General features: G+C 46.2%; 2 protein-coding genes across 10 annotated transcripts in view; one reads left to right on the plus strand and one right to left on the minus strand.

The window, feature by feature from the left end:
- IFT140 (intraflagellar transport 140) overlaps nucleotides 1-5535 on the minus strand; it is a 254848-nt gene extending 249313 nt beyond the window's left edge. For 3 of the 4 annotated variants that reach the window (XM_050968076.1, XM_050968074.1, XM_050968077.1), the window contains exon 1: nucleotides 5424-5535. The gene's annotated coding sequence lies outside the window, so the exon portion shown is untranslated. The remainder of the gene's footprint in view (nucleotides 1-5423) is intronic. The other variant, XM_050968078.1, reaches the window with a different exon arrangement.
- The window catches only part of TELO2 (telomere maintenance 2), a 384906-nt gene that overhangs the window by 291138 nt on the left and 68903 nt on the right, over nucleotides 1-24865 (plus strand). The window lies entirely within an intron of this gene.

Genomic DNA, 24865 nt, shown 5'->3' on the forward strand with positions numbered 1-24865 from the left:
CCAACATCGCCCCTAACCCTTGCATCCCCATCTGCACCCACATGGGGAAAGTGACCTGGACGCATGGAGCGGCTGGCATTGCTGTTTGCATACACCTCCAATGCTGCTCCTCCATGGCCCCTCCTCCCTGGGAGGGAGGGAGCAAGCAGCAATATCGAGCACTCCCTGCATCCAGGTCACTTTCCCCACCTGGGTTGTGTAAGGGAGAGCAGCAGCTCTTAACACAGCACAGGTGAGCAAAGGACCTGGATGTAGGGAGCCATGCTGTTTCTCCTCCACACACCCTCACAACCCCCAGCGGGGTACAGAGGAACTTTGTGTGGGGGAACAATTTGTATAGTGGGGTGTGCAGAGAGCCATTGAACAAAACTGTAAACCCTGTATATAATGGAAACCACTTCAAGCCAGGGGGGTGCAGCAGCACCCCCAGAACCCCTAGTTGCAGCACTTTTGCTGCTTGCCCCTGCCCCCCCCCCCCCATCCCCGTTCCTCTGCTGGGAGGAAGCAGGGAGAAATCTGGGCACTCCCCTGCCAGTGTTCACCTCTGTGCTGCCACACAGCGCCCTCCTGACCATGACATCCACACAGCCCACCCCTAAGGTTGGCGCTGCCCATATGGGTTTCAGTGTGGGGAGAAAGGTGACAGCTAGGGGTGTGCAGTCAGAGTATTTGGGTGGCCTGTACCATGATGCAATCTACTCCTCTGGTGGACCATCCTTGTTTGGTAAAGGCCTCATATAGGGTATGTCTACACTTAAAATGCTACAGCGTAGACACTACCTACATCAACAGAAGGGGAGGTGGCTTACCTACACCAATGGGAATCCCAAGAGGCAGTAGCTAGGTCAACAAAAGACTTTTGTAGCATTGTCTACACCAAGAGTTATGTTGGTAGAGGAAAACCTCTCAGTGATGTAGATTTTTCACATTCCTGAGAGATGTAACTATACCAACGTAAATTCCTAGCATGGACCAGGCCTAACTGTGTTAAGGTATACATCCCTGACTTTCTCCTCGGATTACGTTCTGTGGTATCTGAGTGCATGGCTGTAGAGAACAGATTCATTGGTGTGCTTGGGGTGGTTTCTGGGTCTTTGAAGGTAGGTGGGCTGATCCATGGGTTTCTTGTATACTGCTGTATGTAGAGTTCCATTGTTGAAGCTGATCATGGTGTACAGGAAGTTTATGCTAATGCTGTGTTGTGGAGAAAGTTTAATGGATGTAAGGGGGAGTTGTAGTGGAAATATGAGGGAGTTTAGGTCATCTGTGCAGAGGATAAAAATGTCATCAATACAGCTCAGGTAAATCATTGGTTTCGTGATGCATTTGTCCAGGAATTCTTCTTCAAGGTGGCCCATGAAGAGGTTAGCATTTTAGAGAGCCATTTTAGTACCCACTGCTGTTCCTAGGGTATGGGCAAAGTGTTTTGTTGTTCAATGTAAAATTGTTATGCAGGAGGATTAAATACATGAGTTCGGTGATGTGTTTGGGGTGGATATCAGAGGGTTGTCCATTGTCTTGTAGATATTTGAGGCAGGCCGTGACCCTATTATTGTGAGGTATGTTTGTGTATAAGGAGAGGACATGCTTGGTGGCAAGGATTGTGTTCTGAGGGAGATCGTTAATGTTGCAGAGTTTTTGGAAAAGTCAGTTGTATCAGAGAGGAAGCTGGCCCTTTGCGTGCTGAGTGGTTTGAGGATGGTTTCTAGAAGTCTCTGTAGTCCTTCAATAAGAGTGCCATGGCCAGATATGATGGGTCTACCTGGTTCCATTGTTTGCATATCTTGGGAAGCTTGTAGAAGTCCCCGGGGTGGGTAAGTGGGGGGATGAGGTTGCAGAGATTCTCTTGTAGTTATTTGGGGAAGGATTTGAGGATATCCTTAAATTCCTGGGTAAATTGTGGTGTAGGATGTTCTTTGAGTTATTTATAGTAGATGTATTTAGCTGTGACACTGAGTAAAAGCTAAATGCATTTCCCAGACCTGAAGAAGAGCTCTGAAAAGCTCAAAAGCTTGTATCTCTCACCAACAGAAGTTGGTCCAATAAAAGGTATCACCTCACCCACCTTGTCTCTCTACTATCCTGAGACCGAAATGGCTACAAAAATACTACATATATTCCAAAAAGGCATAGACTGTAGTTAAAATCTAGTTAAACATAAATGTGAAATCCTTGCAGATTTGGTAGTATTACTACGTAGTTTTAGAGTCAACCACCACCAGAGGACACTCCTAGTTTCTCTCTGAATACCTACATCAAATTGCCATAATAAGCTTATTTATATATTTAAATAACTAGACCACGGTACTGAGTCAAAGCTCTAAAACCACACCAGTGAAGCTTGCTGTAACCTGGTAAATGAGATAGCCACACATCCACTGAAGCATCAAACTTCTGATTTTGTAGCTTTGCCTCTGAAGATCCAGAAGTGTTTAACCCTTCAAACTTACCACACCTAAGAAATGTTTTCAGACATAAGGCCAGATTGTCTTTCATTGCTGTAAGTTCTAGCACTTCTTATTTTTTACAAAAAGTCTCAAACAGGAGAGCCTCTCCTTGGAAAGTTAGAGACTTCAGTTACATGGGTGATTAAATCCATCATGAAATACAACATCTACAAATATGCCAGTCTTTATTAAGGAAATAATCTCCCAAACCCAGGCTACACTAGCTCCAATGCATTTTCTTAAATATGTTTTAAGTGACTAGCAGCCAAATAGTATTTTAATTGTTGCCTTCAGAGCTCTGGCCTAAGGATCAACCCCAAATATACAAGGGATACTTCTGAAATACCACCAAGGTGCCCCAAACATGTTTCAAGAACTTGGAGTTGAAGTACTCTTTTTGGACTTTGGCTCTCAATGGGTCTCCATTCAGGCACAGCCGTCCATAAGCGTATATATGCTCTTTCAACACCCTTAATCGTTAGAATCTGAATGCCTACTAGTAGTTCGTTAAGCAACGTGAGTAACATTTTTCACATGAGGTTTGTTCTCTCTCACATCCAAGGGATAATTGTGTGTGCAGTGGAATGTTTTATTTTGGTAGGGTTTTGTTTTGGAACTTTAAATAGTAACATGTCTTTCAAACTAAAAATCAAACTTCTTAAGAGAGAGGGAGAATTTAATTTTTTTTTTTTTTTTGAGATCCAGATTAGCAAGTTTAAGGTTGAGGTTGTTGCAATGCATAAAAACAAACCAGCACACCGTTTGAACACTCCTCTTCCACAGCTGCACCATTTAGATTCAGGCAAACAAATTATGATTACAGTTCTTCTGTCCTGATCTCTACAACTCCTAAAGATGTTTATATTCCATGCGTGATACTATCAGCTGAGCTACCCCAGATTCCAAATCAACTTCCTCAAAGGTTTCCCCTCTTGCTTAGTTACATATCTGTCAGTGAATCCAGCAGCAAATACAATAAACAAACAATAAACAAACAAACAAAAAGAACAGGAGTACTCGTAGCACCTTAGAGACTAACAAAAACACTAACCCAGAAACCTATCCTTGCAACAAAGCCAATGCCAGTTCTGTCCACATATCTATTCAAGTGACACCATCATAGGACCTAATCACATCAGCCACGTCATCAGGGGCTCATTCACCTGCACATCTACCAATGTGATATATGCCCTCATGTGCCAGCAATGTCCCTCTGCCATGTACATTGGCCAAACCGGACAGTCTCTATGCAAAAGAATAAAACGACACAAATCTGACATCAGGAAACCTAACATTCAAAACTCAGTGGGAGAACACTTCAATCTCTCTAATCACTCAGTGACAGATGTTAAGGTGGCAATTTTGCAACAGAAAAGCTTCAACAGACTCCAACGAGAAGCTGCTGAACTTGAATTAATATGCAAACTAGACACCATTAACTTAGGTTTGAACAGAGACTGGGAATGGCTAGGTCATTACATTAATTGAATCTATTTCCCTGTGTTAAAGTATCCTCACAACTTCGTGTCAACTGTCCAAAATGGGCCATCTTGATTATCACTTCAAAAGTTTTTCTCCCCTGCTGATAATAGCTTCTCTTAACTAGCCTCTTATAGTTGGTATGGGTACTTCCACCTTTTCATGTTCTCTGTATGTATAAATATCTTCTCATGCATCCGACGAAGTGGGTATTCACCCACAAAAGCTCATAATCCAAAATGTCTGTTAGTCTATAAGGTGCCACAGGACTCTGCTGCTTTTACAGATCCAGATTAACATGGCTACCCCTCTGATACTATCCTCTTACTGTGTGTTCCATTCTGTGCATCCGATAAGTAGGCTGTAGCCCACGAAAGCTCATGCTCAAATAAATTTGTTAGTCTCTAAGGTGCCATAAGTACTCCTGTTCTTTTTGCTGATACAGACTAACACAGCTGCTATTCTTAAATCTGTGCCCTTTATCTGCAGTTTTCAAAGCCAAGTTTCACGGGACAGTGTCCATATAAATTCAGTTTTAAAAAATGCTCTTACCCATTTAAGAATCTAAAGTAGTAAACTTTAAAGTGAAAAGGACTGTAAAAGTCTAATTCAGACCCTGAACCAACAATGAACTCCATGTGGGCAGAATTCATTCATCTTTACCAAAAGACACTGGCCAATTTCTCTCCCTCTCCCCCTCCCCAACCCCCCCGTTTATTAGTTCACATTTTTGTGTTCAAATTATTTATTAAAATGTACAGCAACAAAGAAGCAGTACATCAGTAAACAAATCAAAAGGCCTGTTAAACAGAAAAATAGAATATTTTACAAACAGGAAAAATAATATTAAAAAAATCCCTTTTTCTAATCATGATTAAGCATAAGATTTGATTCTACAACAGGCATCTTCGAGATCACTCCCTTCCACTACAATAAAAGATCTGACCCTTAACTGCAAGTTTCTTAAACTCTTTCAACAGCCACCTTCTCCAATGTGTAGCTCATACTCATTACGTTGGTGGTTCGTGCGTTCCTCTTACAACCCGAGGAGACTCTCCAAAAATTTCTGGTGTATGTCTATGATGTTGACACTACATTCCAGAGGGTAAGAAGCTGGGTGAAAACGCATTGGGTGGGTGCTTACAGACTCGGAGAGCGCCGTAACGCAGGCAGCATGTAGTGTAACAAACTGCTACTGGTAGCAAATTACGTCAGTTTTCCCACACTTCGCCGGACTGGAGGCCAAGAGACCCCCCCGCGCACACACAGGTTCCGAAGGCTCAATTGGGCCCATAACCAGACCCCGAGCTCCCACCCCTCCCGAACAGACCAGGCGCCCGCAGGACGAGCCCGACCCCCCGCACGAGGCCGGACGGGCCCGGAGCCCGAACAGCTTCTCGCAGAGGTGGGGGCAAAGCAACCCCACGCCCGGCCGTTCTCTGAGGCCTGCGGCCCGGGACCCCTCTGTACGCACCCCGCAATTCCACGCCCTCTTACCCGCCGCTAGCAACAGCGCAGATGGCGCAGTGCGTGGGGACAAGGACCCGCAGAGGCCTGCGTGGCGGCCTCCAGACCTCCACTCGCACCGAGATGCTTAGCGTTACCCCTGACAACGGCAGAGCCTGTGCCACGGAAACCGCCGAACCCGCCCGCCGGGGAAGCCGAATGGTCACGGAAACCGCCGAAACCAACCGCCGAAGAACGGACTCACAACTGCAGGAACAGGGCTGGCCCTTTAAAGGAGAAGGTGAGAGGAGGGGCTGCCCCGCGTCCCCACCACAGTCCCGAGCAGCGTGCGCCGCCTGCCCCTGGCTGCTCCCGCTGGTGAGAGGAGATCACACCAGCGCTCTTTTATAGGGAGCTTTTCACCAGTAGCTCTAAAAGCACTTCACAAAGGCAGTCAGGGTATGGCTACACTTGGACTTCAAAGCCGCTGCCGGGGCAACGCTGGCAGCCCTCCCCCGGCAGCGCTTTGAAGTGTGAGTGTGGTCGCAGCGCCAGGGCTGGGAGAGAGCTCTCCCAGCTCTGCACGTAAACCACATCCTCTACCGGTGTAGCTTGCAGGGCTGGGAACCGCGTCCCAGCGCTGCGGCACTGATTACACTGAGGGTATGGCTACACTTACATTTGTACAGCACTGGGAGTTACAGCTGTCTTCGTACAGCTGTGTAGGGAAAGCGCTGCAGTGTGGCCACACTGACAGCTACCAGCGCTGTTGGGAGTGGTGCATTGTGGGCAGCTATCCCACAGAGCACCTCATCCCATTTTGGCGTTGTGGGAAGGGGATGGAAGGGTGCAGGTCATTCCGCTTCCTGTCCCAACGCCCCATGGTGCATCGCTACACATCGCAGCAGTTTGGCGCCATTGTGAGTCTGCAGCGCGATTTCTGTTAGAAATGGAGCCCGAGCTGCTGAGGACTTTGCTGATGAATGTTGCCAGCTCATCACTTTTGGCAGCTGAGCTATTCCTTCAGCTCCAAAGTGACAGTGAGGAGTCTGACGATGATATCGATTCGCCTGACGCGCAAGACACTAAATTGCTTGTGGCAGTAACGGACGTGCTCAGCACCGTGGAACGCCGCCTTTGGGCTCGGGAAACAAGCACTGAGTGGTGGGATCACATTGTCCTGCAAGTCTGGGATGACGAGCAGTGGCTGCAGAACTTTTGGATGAGAAAAGCCACTTTCATGGGACTGTGTGCTGAGCTTGCCCCCCGACCCTGCGGCGCAAGGACACGAGATTGAGAGCTGCTCTGTCAGTGGAGAAGTGGGTGGCTATTGCAATCTGGAAGATGGCAACTCCAGACAGCTACCGATCGTCGCGAACCAGTTTGGAGTGGGAAAGTCGACTGTTGGAATAGTGTTGATGCAAGTTTGCAGGGCCATTAATCACATCCTGCTAAGAAGAACCGTGACTCTGGGGAACGTGCAGGACATTGTGGATGGCTTTGCACAAATGGGTTTCACTAACTTTGGAGGGGTGATAGATGGGACGCATATTCCTATTCTGGCACCACCCCACCTAGCATCCGAGTACATTAATCGGAAGGAGTATTTCTCTGTGGTTCTCCAAGCGCTTGTGGATCACCGTGGGCGTTTCACTGACATTTACACAGGATGGCCTGGAAAGGTGCATGATGCACGCATCTTTTGGAACAGTGCCCTGTTCAGGAAGCTGCAGGCTGGGACTTTTTTCCCAGATTGCAAGATCACAGTAGGGGACGTCGAAATGCCTATTGTGATCCTTGGAGACCCCGCTTACTCGTTAATGCCATGGCTCATGAAACCATATAAAGGGAAGCTTGATGGGAGCAAGGACTGGTTCAACTACAGGCTGAGCCGGTGCAGAATGAGTGTGGAGTGTGCTTTTGGCCGTTTAAAGGGACGCTGGAGGTGTCTTTATGGGAAGCTAGACTTGGGGGAAAGCAGCATCCCTGCGGTTATATCCACATTCTGTACCCTCCATAATATTTGTGAAGGGAAGGGTGAAACATTCAGTGAGGAATGGACCTCCGAGGTTCAACGCCTGGAGGCTGAATTTGCACAGCCAGAGAGCAGGGCTACTAGAGAGACCCAGCACAGGGCTACAAGGATTAGGGATGCCTTAAGGGAGCAATTTGAGGCTGAAAGCCAACAATAATGTTTGGTGCCTTGCACAGGAGTGAAGTGCAGTGGTTACAATGATTTGCAGTGCCTGTTTTTCCCTTGGGGTACAGTATTTTTCACTTTCTGCAATAATAAAAAATGTTTTAAAAGCCAAGAAATCATTTATTCAAAATACAGTACATAAAAGGGCAGGGGGGTAGGGTGCTGAACTGTACATTCAGAGGTTTGAATATGTCCTGCCTGGATTGCTGTGCAATGCCTGCCACACTTCAGGATTAATATGCTGCATGGTGATGGGGGTTGAGTGCATAAGGTAAGGGTCGTAGTTCTCAGGGCTGGTAGGTGAACGTACAGGTGTTGGAGGCAGCTGGTGGTGCTAAGAACCAGGATGCTGGAGAAAGGGGTTTTGAGCAAACACTGGGGCACAAGGGAGAGAGCTTTGGGAGGAGGGGGGGTTAGCACGGTAGTGATCTGCCTGCATGGCTATGAGTGACTGCATACAGTCTGTTTGGCACACCAGGAGGCTTATCAGCTGCTTTGTGCTTTTCTTGGTAGCCAATTCGTTTCTCCTGCTTTGTGTTTCCCTCCACTGATGCATTTTCTCTCTCCAGTCCTGCTGCCTCTTATTCTCTCTAGCATACTGATTCATAACTGCTTTCACCAAATCTTCTTTGCTTTTCCTTGGTTTGCGCCTCAAGTTCTGTAGTCTTTCAGCAGGCTGTGATAGGGCCGGAGGATTCAAGGACACTTAAAAAAAACAGAAATAGAAACATTTAATACAGAGACTGCATTGTTTATAATCACAGTGAAGGAGTTTGTAGACTATTTGTAACATCATTTACACATAGCAAACATAGCACAGAGAGGCCACAGCAGCAAAGACATGGTGAGTAATGGGGTGAGTGTTTCTGCCGCGACTCACCTGGGAAGGGGAGCTGCTTGAGTCAGGGCTCCCTGGGGTTTCTGTGCATTGGGGAAAGCAGAGAGCAGCTGGGGGGAAAGTGCACTGAACACCACCCCCACAATTGCCACAGCAGTTACTCCTCTGGGAAGGGGAGCTGCTTGAGTCAGGGCTCACTGGGGTTTCTGTGCATTAGGGAAAGCAGAGAGCAGCTGGAGGGGACCTGCACTGAACACTGTCCCTACATTTTCAACAGGATTTTCTACTGCCAGATATATCGCTGCTGCGTGTTACCTGGGAAGAGCGGGAGGGTCTTCTACAGCAATGTAGATTCTGCCCTGGTCCCTATGCAGTTGCCTGTGTGCAGCAATGGTCCCCCCACCCCTCGCGGCACAGTGGCGCAGACGTGTTAGCCTGAATGGGACAAGGACCACGGTGGCTCTCCCTATAAACTTGCGCAAGCACATTGCCCACACTCTGGCTGAAACTTTTGAAGAGATTACTGAGGCCGATTACAGAGAGATGATAGACCAAATCAATGGGCTATTCCACATCTAGGCATGCATGCATGCAGCCATAACCCCCCCCCTCCTCCTCCTCTCCCAAAACATTTCCATCCTTAAAATAAAAGCTGCTTACCGGGAACCTGCTCCTCTGCTGCTTCTTCACCAACAAGTTCCAGCTGCTGCGACTGGCTACCTTCCTCCTGGCTTGAGAAGAGCTCCTGGCTGCATGCCTCCTGGGACTCCGGGGTGTCTCCCTCCACCCCAGTAGCCTCACTCTCGGATTCCTCTATACCCTCCCCCTCTTCTCCCTGCTGAACTCTCCATCGTGGTCCTCGGATTGGCAGTGGGGTCACACCCAAGTATCACATCCAGCTCCTTGTAAAAACGGCAGGTTGTTGGGGCTGCTCCTGAGCGGTGGTTTCCCTCACGGGCTTTGCAATAGGCACTCCGCAGCTCCTTTACTTTAACCCTGCACTGCAACGCATCCCGTTCATGGCCCCTTTGCAGCATGGACTTTGATATCTGGCCATAGGTATCATAATTTCTACGGCTGGAGCGCAGCTGTGACTGCACAGCTTCCTCGCCCCAAACACTGATGAGGTCCTGCAGCTCGCAAGTGTTCCATGCTGGGGCTCATTTGGGGCATGGAGGCATGGTCAGTGATTGATTGATTGCACTCCACACCTGGCTGAGCAAACAGGAAGGGGATTTTTTAAGTTCCCAGGGCATTTAAAAGGCAGGTCACCTGAGCCCAGGGCAGTGGAGTGCGAAACGATGAGCAGAGTGGCTGAAAAGGTATGCTGGGATACCTCCTAATACCCTGGAGGCCAATAACAGCGCTTTTGGTGGCCACACTTGATGACCAGCGCTGCATCACCAGTGCTGGAATCGCTACACCCCAAGCAGACCAGATGTACAGCCAGCGCTGCAGCCAGGGAGTTGCAGCGCTGGTTGTGCTTTGCAAGTGTGGACACAGAGTGAGTTGCAGCGTTGTAACCCCATCACCAGCAATGCAACTCTCCAGTGTAGCCAAGCCCTGAGGCTTTACAGCGCTGTATCTTGCATACTCTGGGTTAATTAATAAGTAAAAAGTGATTTTATTAAATACAGAAAGTAGGATTTAAGTGGTTCCAAGTAGTAACAGACAGAACAAAGTGAATTACCAAGCAAAATAAAACACACAAGTCTATGTCTGAAACAGTAATAAAACTGAATTCAGATAAAATCTCACCCTCGGAGATGTTTCAATAAGTTCCTTTCACAGACTGGACCCCTTCCAAGTCTGAGCACAATCTTTTCCCCTGGTACAGCTCTTGTTCCAGCTCAGGTGGTAGCTAGGGGATTTCTCATGATGGCTGCCCCCCTTTGTTCTGTTCCACCCATTATATATCTTTTGCATAAGGCGGGAATCCTTTGTCCCTCTCTAGGTTCCCACCCCCTCCTTCTCAATGAAAAAGCACCAGGTTAAAGATGGATTCCAGTTCAGGTGACATGATCACATGTCACTGTAAGACTTCATTGCCCTCTTGCCAGCACACAGGTATACAGGAAAACTTACAAGTAAAATAGAGCCATCTACAGTCAATTGTCCTGGTTGATGGGAGCCATCAAGATTCCAAACCACCAGCCCACACTTTGCATAATTACAATAGGCCCTCAGAGTTATATTTCATATTTCTAGTTTCAGATACAAGAGTGATACATTTATACAGATAGGATGACCACACTCAGTAGATTATAAGCTTTCTTATGATACCTTACAAGAGACCTTTTGCATGAAGCATATTTCAGTTATATGAAATTAGCATATTCAAACTCATTAGCATATTTTCATAAAATCATATAGAGTACAATGTCAAACCCCCCGCCTGTGATTGGAGATCTTCATGAGCAGTGCCTGTCAGATTGCACTGTGTGTCTGACAGGCCCTAGTTCCTTCTCTACCACAGAGCTAACACTGCAGCTCTCAAGCAAAGTGAAGAGGGCAGGTAGGGGAGCACCCATAGGGACACACATCTCAAAGAACATCAGTTACCGCACAGGGTGAGTAACCTTCTCTTCTTCTTCAAGTGACATCTTGCTGGGTGCTCCACTGTGAGTGACTAGAGAGCAGTGCCCCTAATTGTAAGGCTGGGGCTTTGGAGCAGCATTTACTATAGCTGATACCTCTTCTCATAGGAGGGGTTCATGCGAAGGGTCCCTGAAGAAGGATGGGGAGGGAGGGTAGCGGGATGGGATAGATGGGAAAGGGATGACATATCCTTCCCTGATGACCTCCAAAAACCACTTGTCTGAGGTAATTAGCCTCCATAACGGGAAGAAAGGGGCTAGGCTGTTGCCAAATTGATGTGATGTTGAAGATAGTTGACATGACTGGAACAGTGGAAGGCTTCTTGGGGTCTCAACCACAACTCCAGCCAAACAATTGGCTGGAGATGTATGTCTGCATTTGGTACATGGCTTCTGTCAATGTTAGGTATCGCATTGCCGCTGTAGGGTATAATGCAGAGGTCAGAATTCTGGAGAAAGTTGATACTGCCCTGAGTGTCTCTGGTGCTGGAGTATAAATACTGAGAGAGGGGACAGTTGCTCAGGAATCCTTAAGGGAGTCATCCATATGCTCCATGAATAATCTGAGACCTTCGAAGAGTAGGTCCTCTACCGTGGTTTGTACTTCTTTAGGAAAGCCCAAGAGGTGCAGTCATGATGCCCACCTCATAACAACGGCAGTTGAGATGCTTGTTCTTTAACCCAAAGGCCCAAATACACATGCGGAGAAACAGAACAGCCATGTGCTAGCCCCCCTTCACCCTGTGGTGGAAGGTAACTTTCTGCAATTGGCTTTTAAAAGTGTGTGTGTTTTAAAAAAAAATTTTAATTAGCTTTAATGGTAAAATTGTGAGATGGGGTCTGTGCAAGACACAGATGTGTTTTTTTTTTTAAGTATATGGCTGCAAATTGTTGGTTTGGTTTGTTTCAAACTAACAGAGTTTTTTACTCTGCAAAATGTGATGTATTTTAAAAAATGGGTGGTCTGTCTTTTTTGCATTAGTTTTAATGTTTAAATTGTTGTTAGTGATTCGAGGGTCTATGCTAGAGATAAGTATGGGTTTTTTTAAAAGTATTTGGTTGCAAACTGTTTTGGTGTGTTTAAAGCTCCTGGGGTTTGTTTTTGCGTGTGTATGAGAGATAGGGTATTCTTTGGTTTTGTTTACAAAAGGGTACTACAGGCCGGTAAAATCATAATTGTGGATTTCTTCACCAGAGTTAAGTTTGTAATATAGGCGGATAGCATTAGTCCTCCCTGCAAAAAGAGCATCCCTAGGCATGGAGGCTGAGGCAGCTGGGCTTAGTTTAAGAAATCTGCAAGCTTCCTGTCTGTTTTGATCATCACCCCCATGTTACCAGATTTGCCCATTACCTTGGGATATGCTCATTTATTCGGGTTACTCTTCGGGGGGCGAGTGGGGGTCCTGTAATTCTATCAATGTACTGCTTACATAAGAACAGTTGTACTGGGTCAGACCAAAGATCCATCTAGCCCAGTATCCTATCTACCGACAGTGGCCAATGCCAGGTGCCCCACAGGGAGTGAACTTAACAGATAATGATCAAGTGATCTCTCTCCTGCCATTCATCTCCACCCTGTGACAAACAGAGTCTAGGGACACCATTCCTTACCCCATCCTGGCTAATAGCCATTAATGGACTTAACCTCCATGAATTTATCCAGTTCTCTTTTAAACGCTGTTATAGTCCTAGCCTTCACAACCTCCTCAGGTACGGAGTTCCACAGGTTGACTGTGTGCTGTGTGAAGAAGAACTTCCTTTTATTTGTTTTAAACCTGCTGCCTATTAATTTCATTATGGGAATAAGTGAATAACTTTTCCTTATCTACTTTCTCCACATCACTCATGATTTTATATACCTCTATCCTATCCCCCCCTTAGTCTCCTCTTTTCCAAGCTGAAAAGTCCTACCCTCTTTAATTTCTCCTCATATGGGACCCGTTCCAAACCCCTAATCATTTCAGTTACCCTTCTCTGAACCTTTTCTAGTGCCAGTATATCTTTTTTGAGATGAGGAGACCACATCTGTACACAGTATTCAAGATGTGGGTGTACCATCGATTTATATAAGGGCAATAATATATTCTCCTTCTTATTCTCTAGTCTATCCCCTTTTTTATGATTCCTAACATCCTGTTTGCTTTTTTGACTGCCTCTGCACACTGTGTGGACATCTTCAGAGAACTATCCACGATGACTCCAAGATCTTTTTCCTGATTTCTTGTAGCTAAATTAGCCCCCATCATATTGTATGGATAGTTGGGGTTATTTTTTCCAAAGTGTTTGTGTCACTTGTGTTTTCATATGGAGCTCTGCTTCTCCCTTCTGCAAGTCCCCTCCCAGTGGAGCTATCCTGCAGGACCTAGGTTCCCTAGAGCTGGGTTTCTCCAACCCCAGGACCAGATGAACACACACATACCCACACATACATTAACAGAGAAAATCTGAACAGACTGAGTCAATCAGTACTGTCAAGGTGACCCCTTATTTGTCCTTGGACTCACTGGGCTGGAGGAAACAGAACTTTCAAGCTGCCTCTTCTTATATGCCCCTGGGCTCCATGGACTGGGTCAAGCAGCACTTTAAAGCTGTTACCCTTATGCGTCCCAGATTCAGCACATCTCTATCCCCACTCTCACATCACAATTGTACTGCAGTAACCTACTTGATGAGCAAACCCCACAATACTTTGGGCACTGCAGGGATCTTTAGCTTAGGTAAAAGAAGCGCTGCTGTAGAGTGAATGGGGAAAGCTAAAAACACAAAAGAGTAAAGTTCAGCAAGAGACAGAGAGAAGCAACCAACTTAACCATAAAAGTTATTTATTGAATAATACTGATAACTACACAAGGAGGGCTAAACCAACATAATCTACATTATTAAAGGGTAATACCTAAGGTAGAAAGGAAAACGAAGAGAGAGAGAGAGAGAGAGAAAAGGGGATCTCACTGCTCCCTGAAGCTTGAACTGGTCGGGGTTCCCAGGTGATGGTGGTTGCTGAGGATCTTGAGGGCAGGAAACAGGCAGAGTCCCCAGCACAATCAGTCAGGAGAATATGGAGTCCCAGTGGAACTGATGCATAGTTTGGATCTAAGCATCAGAACCCTGACTAGAGGGTGAGTAGGGATTTTTGTAGAGAAAATACAATGGTTCAAGAGAGAACACTAGATTTGTTTATATGTAAGCTGATGATTCAAGGATATTCTTTAGGCTAGATAATAGGAGCTGATCACTCTTGGCTATGGGCGGTGTTTTCTTCCAGGGAGCTCACTATGCAACTAGGCTGCTTTCAGTATTTTGGGTATCAGTCAAGGATTCATTACTAGAATTGGTCTGATAATTGCTGAGCTGGGTGTGTGCAGGCATAGGTTCATTAGCATCAGCAGCAGAGATTCCCATGATGCAGGGTATGGCTATACTTACAGTTTTGCAGCGCTGGTAGTTACAGCTGTGTTCGTACAGCTGTGTAGGGCCAGCGCTGCAGTGTGGCCACACTGACAGCTACCAGCGCTGCAGTGTGGCCACATTTGCAGCACTTGCAGTGCTGTTGGGAGTGGTGCATTGTGGGCAGCTATCCCACAGAGCACCTCGTCCCATTTTGGCGCTGTGGCTTGTGGGAAGGGGAAGGAAGTGTGGGGGTCTTTCCGCTTCCTGTTCCAACGCCCCATGGTGCTTTGCTACACATTCCGAGCACTTTGGCAGCATTGTGATTCTGCAGCGCTATTTCTGAGATTTTTGTTATAAATGGAGCCTGAGCTGCTGAGGACCTTGCTGATGAATGTTGCCAGCACATCACGCATGGCAGTGGAGCTATTCCTTCAGCTGCAAAGTGACAGTGAGGAGTCAGATGATATTGAAACGCCTGACGCTGAAGACACTTGAATTGCTTGTGGCAGTAACAGACGTGCTCAGCACCGTGGAATGGCGTCTTTGGGCTCGGGAAACCAGCACTCAGTGGTGAGATCACATCGTCCTGCAATCCTGGGATGACGAGCAGTGGTTGCAGAACTTTCGGATGAGAAAAGCCACTTTCATGTCACTGTGTGCTGAGCTCGCCCCTACCCTGCGGCGCAGGGACACGAGATTGAGAGCTGCCCTGCCAGTGGAGAAGCGGGTGGCTATTGTAATCTGGAAGCTGGCAACTCCAGACAGCTTCCGATCGGTGGCGAACCAGTTTGGAGTGGGAAAGTCCACCGTTGGAATGGTGCTGATGCAAGTTTGCACAGCCATTAATCGCACCCTGCTAAGAAGAACTGTGACTCTTGGGAACGTGCAGGACATTGTGGATGGCTTTGCAGAAATGGGTTTCCCTAACTGTGGAGGGGAAATAGATGGGACGCATATTCCTATTCTGTCACCACCGCACCTGGCATCAGAGTACGTTAATCGCAAGGGGTATTTCTCCGTGGTTCTGCAAGCGCTTGTGGATCACCGTGGGCATTTCACTGACATTTACACAGGATGGCCTGTAAAGGTGCACGATGCACGCATCTTTCGGAACAGTTCCCTGTTCAGGAGGCTGAGGGCCGGGACTTTTTTCCCAGACCGCAAGATCACAGTAGGGGATGTCGAAATGCCCACTGTGATCCTTGGAGACCCCACTTACCCCTTAATGCCATGGCTCATGAAACCGTTTACAGGGAAGCTTGACAGGAGCAAGGACCGGTTCAACTACAGGCTGAGCCAGTGCAGAATGACTGTGGAGTGTGCTTTTGGCCATTTGAAAGCCCGCTGGCGTTGTCTTTATGGGAAGCTAGATTTGGGGGAAAGCAGCATCTCCGCTGTTATATCCGCGTGCTGTACCCTCCATAATATTTGTGAAGGGAAGGGTGAAAGATTCAGTGAGGAATGGACCTCCGAGGTTCGACGCCTAGAGGATGAATTTGCACAGCCAGAGAGCAGGGCTACTAGGGAGGCCCAGGAAAGGGCTTCAAGGATTAGGGATGCTTTAAGGGAGCAATTTGATGCTGAGAGCCAACAGTAATGTTTGGTGCCTTTGCTGTGCTTTTTTCTACCTTGGGGTACAATATTTACCACTTCCTGCAATAATAAAACGTATTGAAAAAGACATAAAATCCTTTATTCAACATACAGTACATAAAAGGCAAGGGGGGTTAGGGTGGTGGACTGTACATTCAGAGGTTTGAATATGTCCTATTTGGACTACTGTTCGATGTCTGCTGCACTTCAGGATTACTATGCTGCAGGGTAATGGGGGTCGAGTGTACAGGGTAAGAATTATAGTTATCAGGGCTGGTAGGTGATCGTACAGGTGTTGGGGGCAGATGGGGGTAATAAGAAACTGGCTGCTGGAGAAAGGTGTTTTGTGCAAATACTGGGGAACAAGACAGAGAGCTTTGGGAGGGCTGTGGGTTACCATGGTACATATCTGCCTGCATGGCTACGAGAGACTCGAAAGACTCAGTTTGGCAAGCCAGGAGGCTTATCATCTGCTTTGAGGTTTTTTTGTTAGCCAATTCCTTTCTCCTGCTTTCTGTTTGCCTCCACTCATGCATTTTCTCTCTCCATTCCTGTGTCTTCCTACTTTCTCTGTTGTAGTGATTCATAACTGATTTGATCAATTCTTCTTTTGATTTTCTGGGATTTCTTCTCAAGTTCTGCAATCGACGTGAGGCCAGTGATCCGGCTGCATTAGTCAAGGTCAGTAGAAAAAAGAGATAGAACCATGTAATACACAGAGGCTACATTGTTTATTATCACACAGTGAAGGAGTTTTTAGACTTTTGGTAGCATCCTTCGCACATACCTCACATAACACAGAGAGGCCAGGGAAGCTGAGTCATGGCAAGCAATGGGGTGAGTGTTTTTCCCCCGAGTTCCCCTTGGGAGGGGGAATTGACCGATGGGTCACTGAGGTTTATCTGCACTGCGTACAGGACGTAGCTGGTGTCCTGCACAGGGGACAGTAGTGAACAGGAAGGTGGCGAGCTGCTGGCGGGGCGGGGTGGTCCGCATTAATGCCGTCCTGCTGGTGAGGGGGGGGAAACGCACAGCTGTGCTGGCTGCCTGCTGGGAAGGGTGGGGGAACACCGGAGCGCACCGCGGTGCTGGATGCCTGCTGGGAGGGGGGGGGAACACCGGAGCGCACCGCGGGGATAGCTACGTGCTGGGAGGGGGGGGGAACACCCGAGCACACCGCGGGGCTGGATGCCTGCTGGGAGGGGGGTGGGGGAACACCGGAGCACACCGCGGGGATAGCTACGTGCTGGGAGGGTGGGGGGGAGACTGGAGCGCACCGCGGGGATAGCTACGTGCTGGGAGGGGGGGGAGAACACCCAAGCGCACCGCGGGGCTGGAAGCCCACTGGGAGGGGGGTGGGGGAACACCGGTGCACACCGCGGGGATAGCTACATGCTGGGAGGGTGGGGGGGAGACCAGAGCGCACCGCGGGGATAGCTACGTGCTGGGAGAGGGGGGGAACACCCGAGCGCACCGCGGGGCTGGATGCCTGCTGGGAAGGGGGAGGGGAGACCGGAGGGCACCGCGGGGCTAGCTACGTGCTGGGAAAGGGGGGGGATGACCGGAGCGCACCGCGGGGCTGGGGGGTGGGACCGCGAACCTGGCGCCCTGCACTCAAGTATCCCTAAATTCTCAACAGGGTTTCCTACTGCCAGATATATCACTGCTGTGTGTTACCTGGGAAGAGAGGGAGGGTCTTCTACAGCAATGTGGATTCCGCCCTGGCCCCTATGCAGCTTGCCTGTGTGCAGCCATGGTACCCCCACCCCTCGCTGCACAGTGGATCGGACGAGTTAGCCTGACCGGGACAAGGACCACGGTGGCTCTCCCGATCAACTTGAGAAAGCAAATTGCAAACGCTCTGGCTGCAACTTTTCAAGAGATTACCGAGGCAGATTACAGAGATGTGATAGAGCAAATCAGTGGGCTATTCCACGTTTAGACATGCATGCAGGCAGCCATAACCCAAACCCTCCTCTCCCAAAACATAAAAATCTACTTACCCCAAGCACGCTCCTCAGTTTCTTCCTCACCAGCAACTTCCTGCTGCTGCGACTGGCTAGCCTCCTCCTGGCTTGAGAAGAGCTCCTGGCTGCATGCCTCCTGGGACTCCGGGGTGTCTCCCTCCACGCCAGTAGCCTCACTGTCGGCTTCCTCTACACCCTCCCCCTCTTCTCCCTGCTGTGAACTCTCCATCGTGGTCCTCGGATTGGCAGTGGGGTCACACCCAAGTATGGCATCCAGCTCCTTGTAAAAACGGCAGGTTGTGGGGGCAGCTCCTGAGCGGCGATTTCCCTCATGGGCTTTTTAGTAAGCACTCCTCAGCTCTTTTATTTTGACCCTGCACTGCAACGCGTCCTGTTCATGGCCCCTTCTCAGCAAGGACTGCGATATCTGCCCATAGGTATCATAATTTCTCCTTCTGGAGCGCAGCTGTGCTTGCACAGCCTCCTCACCCCAAACACTGATGAGGTCCTGCAGCTCTGAATTGTTCCATGCTGGGGCTCTTTTGGGGCGTGGAGGCATGGTCGCTGATTGATTGAATGATTGATTGCACTCCACACCTGGCTGAGCAAACAGGAAGGGGATTTTTAAAATTCCCAGGGCATTTAAAGGAGGGGTCAGCTGAGCCCAGGGCAGTGGAGTGTACATGATTACCGGAGAGGCTTCTAAGGTATGCTGGGATACCTCCTTATGCCACAGAGGTCAATAAAAGCGCTGGTGGGTGTCCACACTTGCTGACCAGCGCTGGATCACCAGCGCTGGATCCCCTACACCCGAGGCTCGACCGGGTGTACAGCCAGCGCTGCAACCAGGGAGTTGCAGCGCTGGCCGTGCTTTGCAAGTGTGGCCACATCCTAAGTTGCAGCGCTGTAACCCCCTCACCAATGCTGCAACTCTGTAGTGTAGCCAAGCCCGCAGTGATTTTTATGGTCCCAGAGTTCAGTGCGGTTCTGTTCTCCATTCTGTATGCAAATTGAGATGTCTCCCTGTCCCATCTCACATGCACATGAGGCTTGGGGAGTTGTCTCTGTTCTTCATTCTGTATGCTAATGGAGATGTCTTAATCTTGTCACTCTTGTCAGGAGGGGTCTAGATGTGTCTCCCAACGCCCTTCACTGCTCTCTGCAAGTTTTTTTTTTCCTCTGATGTGTTTTGGTTTAAGCAGAGGCTGGAGTGGGGGGGGGGTGTCTTTCGTGAGTCAGGCTGCATACTGCACCCTGGTTCCCCAAGAACACAGAGTTGACTGGTATCACCCACTCCTCACTATGTAACCAAGTATTTTCAAATAGTCGGTCTTGAGCTGCGTCTTGTAATAAAGAAACCCAAAAGTTGTCCCTGTCATAGGGTTCTGTGCTTTTTCACAAAAACAGGTCATACCGCTGTGGAAAAGACACCTGTTAAACACAAAGGTTGTGTGTACCCCATCAATGACAGCGTAACCGTTTAGAAAATAGGGCCCTATCTGTAATTCCCCATCCTGTAAAACATGCTGTATCTTTATATTTTCTTTGTGAGCATATACAACAGCCACTGAATAGAGGGGGTCAAATCTATCTTTTTCTGCCTGTGATAGTTGTCTGGAGGGAGAAGAGCTACTGTGTTTATCTGCAAAAACATAAACCTGTACAAACTGATGCAGACAGATGCTGGCTTTATGTACTGGAAAGGATCTATACACAAATTTACCTCTGTGAATTTACCAGGGCCTCTCTACACTATCTCCTATCTCTGTCATTTTCATGATTTTTTCTCTGAACAGGAAACAGGCCCGTCTCAAAATGTTGACATCCTGCTGACAATAATACGTGAGCTCTTTTTGCAAGTGAAAAGTCTCATATCTGTTGTCTCGATACCAGTCAAGAAATTCTGCTTTCTCCCCAGGCATCATGCAGTCTACGCCATAGTACTCCACCCAGGGCATAGACCCCATGTCATTTTGGTTTCTTAAAAGTGTTTTGTTTTGTTTTTTTTTAAATGTGGGAAATACCCTTTCCAACCTTCAAACCCCATAGCCTATGGGAGCTTGCTAAGCTTCATGGGCAAGAAGTTTAAAAAGTCTATAAAACAAATGTCCAGGGCCTTAACTTCCACACACATTAGTTTACTACCCTGAGTTATCAGTTCTATGCACATCTTTTCCTTCAGTAACTAATGACAAAATATGCATCATAACCTTTGGAACTGTGCACTAGGAACATGCAGTCCTGGAACTTTTTGGCAATAAAGGTCTCTACAAAGGTAGAAAGACACTCACCGCCCTTCAATTCCCAGGATTTTTCTGGCTTTAGGGACATAGCAAAAATGTAATTGGGTACATGCAACTCCATCTCCTATGTGCATTCAAAATAATAAAAAATATACTTTTTGGAGCTTTCTAATGCTATCCATAAAACACAGGTAGCTGTCTACATCACCAGTGATCAAATCCTGACACTGCTTACAACTCCTCCCTTTATACCTGTGCCCCTTGTAAGACTGACACTGATCACATAGTTTTAGACAGGCATTTGACTTGTTTTTTCGATGTGCAGTCAATGTATCTGTCTAAAAACTCTTTGGAGCAACAATACAGTCTACAGCTAGGACACCTCAGCTGCACGTCCACACAGTGAGCACATCACACTCAAGCAGAGGCGACAACAATACCTGCAAGAGTGGTTGTGACTGTACACCGTGTGGCAAAACTCACAATTTTTTTCACCGAACAACTTTTTCACATCCAGAACCCCATAATAATGCTCATCATGCAAGAGGATGAAAAAAGTCTTGGGGTACACTGGGCCCCCCATTTAAAAAAAACACCCACCCGCCTTTTGTCACATAAAGTACCAACTGTATGTTGACTCCTAAATGCTGTTCAAATGCTGCTACATCGCTTAGCATAATCCTTTTTTGATCTGACCACCCGAGTTTCTCATGCAACTTTCTCACCCCATCTAACAATTTGGGTTGCAGTCGGACACGACAGCAAAGAGCCCGCCCACAAAAAACAGATTGGTACATGTGTAAGTCAGGTCTACTACACACTATCTCTTTTTATGGATAATTTGACTACTGAGGATAGAATTTAAAACTCTATGGCCACCCCCACTTATGTTTTTTATAACTGTCACAATGAGGCGCAATGTCCCATTGGCATGCATTTCTCTCTTACTATGTAACAGCTTTGAGGTCTAATTTAAGAAGTCTTCAGCAGACAGCTCATCCCTAGTTCTTCTCAACCAAAGGGTTGGTTAAATTACAATTCTCTAAACGTTACTGAACGTAATAGCCCGGGGCTACCCTACTGTTAATGTCATTAAGAGCTAACTGTATCCCCCTGTGTAAGGCTTCGACAACGTGCTGAGCTGAATTTATTTGCTCAAGATTGACAAAACAAAATTCCTCACAATACACTGAAACCCCAAATCTAGATAATTTCCATTGCCAATGTCTCACTCGCTCCATATACACGTCTGTTTGGGGGTCTGCATCTGCATTTTCAGCGTTACTTGGGGGTTCCTCAATGGGACCATCAGCCGCATCTTCTACGTCACATGCTATTTGAGAGTCAAACTCCGAGGGGCCACCACAAGGATCATCAGGAGTAGACAGGGACCTGTCTAGAGAGCCTTCTGGGGCATTTTCTAAATCAGACTCTGTTTGAGAGTCACCATCACCCCGCAAGTCAGTTGGAGAGCCTCCAACAGGGGACATCTTTTTGTTTTTTTCTCCTCATCACCTCTTTAGCCTTTTTAAAAATTTTTACAGCATCCCTAGCCCATAACCTTTGGGAAGCCATCCATTTATCCCCCAAATGCTGTCTCACCTTTTGTTTACCTCTTAGCTGATGTGACCCTTGAGGATGCCCCTTTTACCCAGACCCCTTTCCACAACTAATCATGCCTGCTCAGATCCACCTCTCTGGAAAACTAAAGTATTTTTCAAAGTCAGCTGCAAGAGTTTTTGCATTTTTGATGTAGTTTCCAGTCCTCCTTTCTTTTAGAACCCCTGAGGATACAGCGCCCACCAGCTTTCTGAACGAAAATTCATATTTTTCCCAAATCTTAGAATACCAAAGAGCAGTGCTGAACTTATGGAGCTGGGAGAATACTTTGTTACAATTGTTGGATACTTCATAAGGAGCTACCCCTGCATTACAGGAGCTTTCAGTCCTTGTTTTATTATTCACAACCCTAAAACGTGTGCTCCAGGTTTGTGAATGTGTGTGTTTTCATTCACAGTTTTCTCAGAGTTTGGTGTGGTGTTGACTGCTGAGGAAATGGAGTTGTTTGCGTGGTTGCTTTTTATCAGAGTCGTTTTGTTTTGTCCTCGGGTTTGACATATATGAGCTTTGGACTGCTCTGATGCTTCGTCTGCACTCTTGTGCTGTTTTGCGTTGTTGTTGTTAAAGGTCTCAGAGCAGATTTCTGGTTCTTTGGTGGAAGTGTGACTAAAACATTGTCAGGAGAGCTGTCAATGGCTGATTAAGAAAAACAGATGTACCAATTTAGCATCAAATAAACATTTTACAAGAATTAACATTACCATCTTTCTTACCTACACCTATGTATTTGCTTAAAATACAAAGCCTCATAAAATAACCAAACCAATAAGCAAAACATATATACTGGGCTTCAGCCATCCATCAGCCATTGACGCTGGTGAATTTTCCTTTTCAGCTGTCTCTTTCCTCTTTCTTTTGAGCTTGTTTACCCTCTGGTCTAAGGATCTCTCATGCTTTGACCATACTGTGGAGCAGACATTATTATTATAAAACACATGAAACTGTCTTATAAACTTAAAAAATAGAAAAACATCCTAATGAGTATTTATTTAAGAAGTCATAACTTTAAAACAAAATAATCCATTTCAAGCTGTACAACAAACATAGGTTTTGATTTATTTCTAAACTAGTGCTTCCCTAAAACCTAGACTTTTTTTTTAATTAATACAAGCACGTTTCCGCCATGCACACAAAAACAAATTGGGCAATAAAATACTTTTAAAATCCCTCCACCATAACTATGTCTTGCATAGGTCCCTTAAATCACCAATATCAATGTAAACACTAACTAAACCAAACCAACAGTTTGCAGCCATATACTTTAAAAAAAAACCCACATCTATATCATGCACAGACCCGATCTCACAATTTTATCATTAAAACTAATTAAAAATAAAAAAACATTTAAAACACATATGCTTTTAAAGGCCAGTTGCAGAAAGTTACCTTCCACCACAGGGTAAAGGGATGCTGGCATATGGCTGTTCTGTTTCCTCTCCGTGTGTATTTGAGCCTTTGGGTTAAAGAACAAGCAAAATTTTTAGTTAGTATTATTCCCCAAATGCATCAAACCCCTATAAAACTTGTTTAATACCTGGGTTTTTTTATTAAACCGTATTAAGCACAACTATAGTTAAAATACAGTTTTACCTTGCCCTGGTGAAATACAGCTTGAAGTTGCTGTTTCCATGCTAAACAGATCACATTGAATACAGACGTCCCCCAATTACGCAAACCTGACTTATGGAAAAAGTTCCATAAGCTAGAAATAGGAGGTTTGTTTGTTTGTGTGTGTGTGTGTGTATAATGGTCGGGTATACGTTTCTGACTTACGCAAAAAACTCAAGGAGCATCTGTAAAAACATGTATCATTATTAGTAAGGACAGCATGGACAAAAAGTAACATTATATATTTTCAGAGTTAAAAAACAAGCAGCATACCTAGTCTTGCAGTCCAGCAGATGTCATGTTCAAGGTTTAAAAAATAAATAAATAAAAAGGACAGTCTCCAAAAAGCTGAGTTTTTTTAAACCATTCTAACTCTGTCAAACAAACTTCAAAGTCTGTAGTTAGCAGGTTGATTTGATCACTACAGCTCTTAATAGATACTTAAGGAAATTAGGCACTCCTCCCCAAAGTTCCCTTTTGTGATCTGAGGGGCAGGGGAATTAAGTTGTCTGCACCACTAGGGTGCTTATTCTCCACCCCACCACCCCCCTTCCGCTCTCTCCAGTTAAAATACACTTTCCTGTTTAAATAGAAAAAAAAGGGAGTACTATAGGGCCCTCTTACAGTATTAAACAGTAAGTCACCATACACAACAATCCTTAATGTTACTGTACCCTCTCCTGACTGGGTGGACCTTGCAGATATTAATGAATGTTTTAGGGTTGTTTTTTTTTTTAAATCAGGTTTCTTTCATCCTTAAAGTTTTGGTTTGTTTTGAAATAAAATGGATGTAGCACAACCATAGTCAACACTCTCCAAATACCCATAGCTTTTAAATGTTTGATTCTTAGGGTTTTTTCATAGCATTTAAATGTTTATTTTACAGCAAATGCTTATTTTATAAAAGTGTGGTGGAGGTTTGTGAACCCTTGAAACATTTCAGTTTTGGGGTTAGACCCATGTTTATTTATGTAAATATATTATATTATATTAAACTTTTAACAACTTTGAGTTGCTAGAAAGGCTGACCCATAGCAGTCAATGAACTCCTGGGATTATATTTAAACTGTCCAACAGAAACTATGAACTCCTGAGGTTTTATTTCATTTAATATTAATCAGAGTTCACAATCCCCCTACGTTTAACTCTGACGGCAACAAGGGTGAGTAATCACACCTAGACATACAGACTCAATAGAGCAGGGGTAGGCAACCTATGGCACATGTGCCGAAGGCTACACACGAGGTGATTTCCAGTGGCACCCACACTGCCCGGCTCCTGGCCACAGGTCCGGGGGGCTCTGCATTTTAATTTAATTTTAAATGAAGCTTTTTAAACATTTTAAAAACCTTATTTACTTTACATACAACAATAGTTTAGTTTTATATTATAGACTTATAGAAAGAGACCTTCTAAAAATGTTAAACCCAAAACCTTAAA

Source organism: Gopherus flavomarginatus, chromosome 9, assembly GCF_025201925.1.
Source record: "Gopherus flavomarginatus isolate rGopFla2 chromosome 9, rGopFla2.mat.asm, whole genome shotgun sequence".
NCBI classification, from domain to species: Eukaryota; Metazoa; Chordata; order Testudines; family Testudinidae; genus Gopherus; species Gopherus flavomarginatus.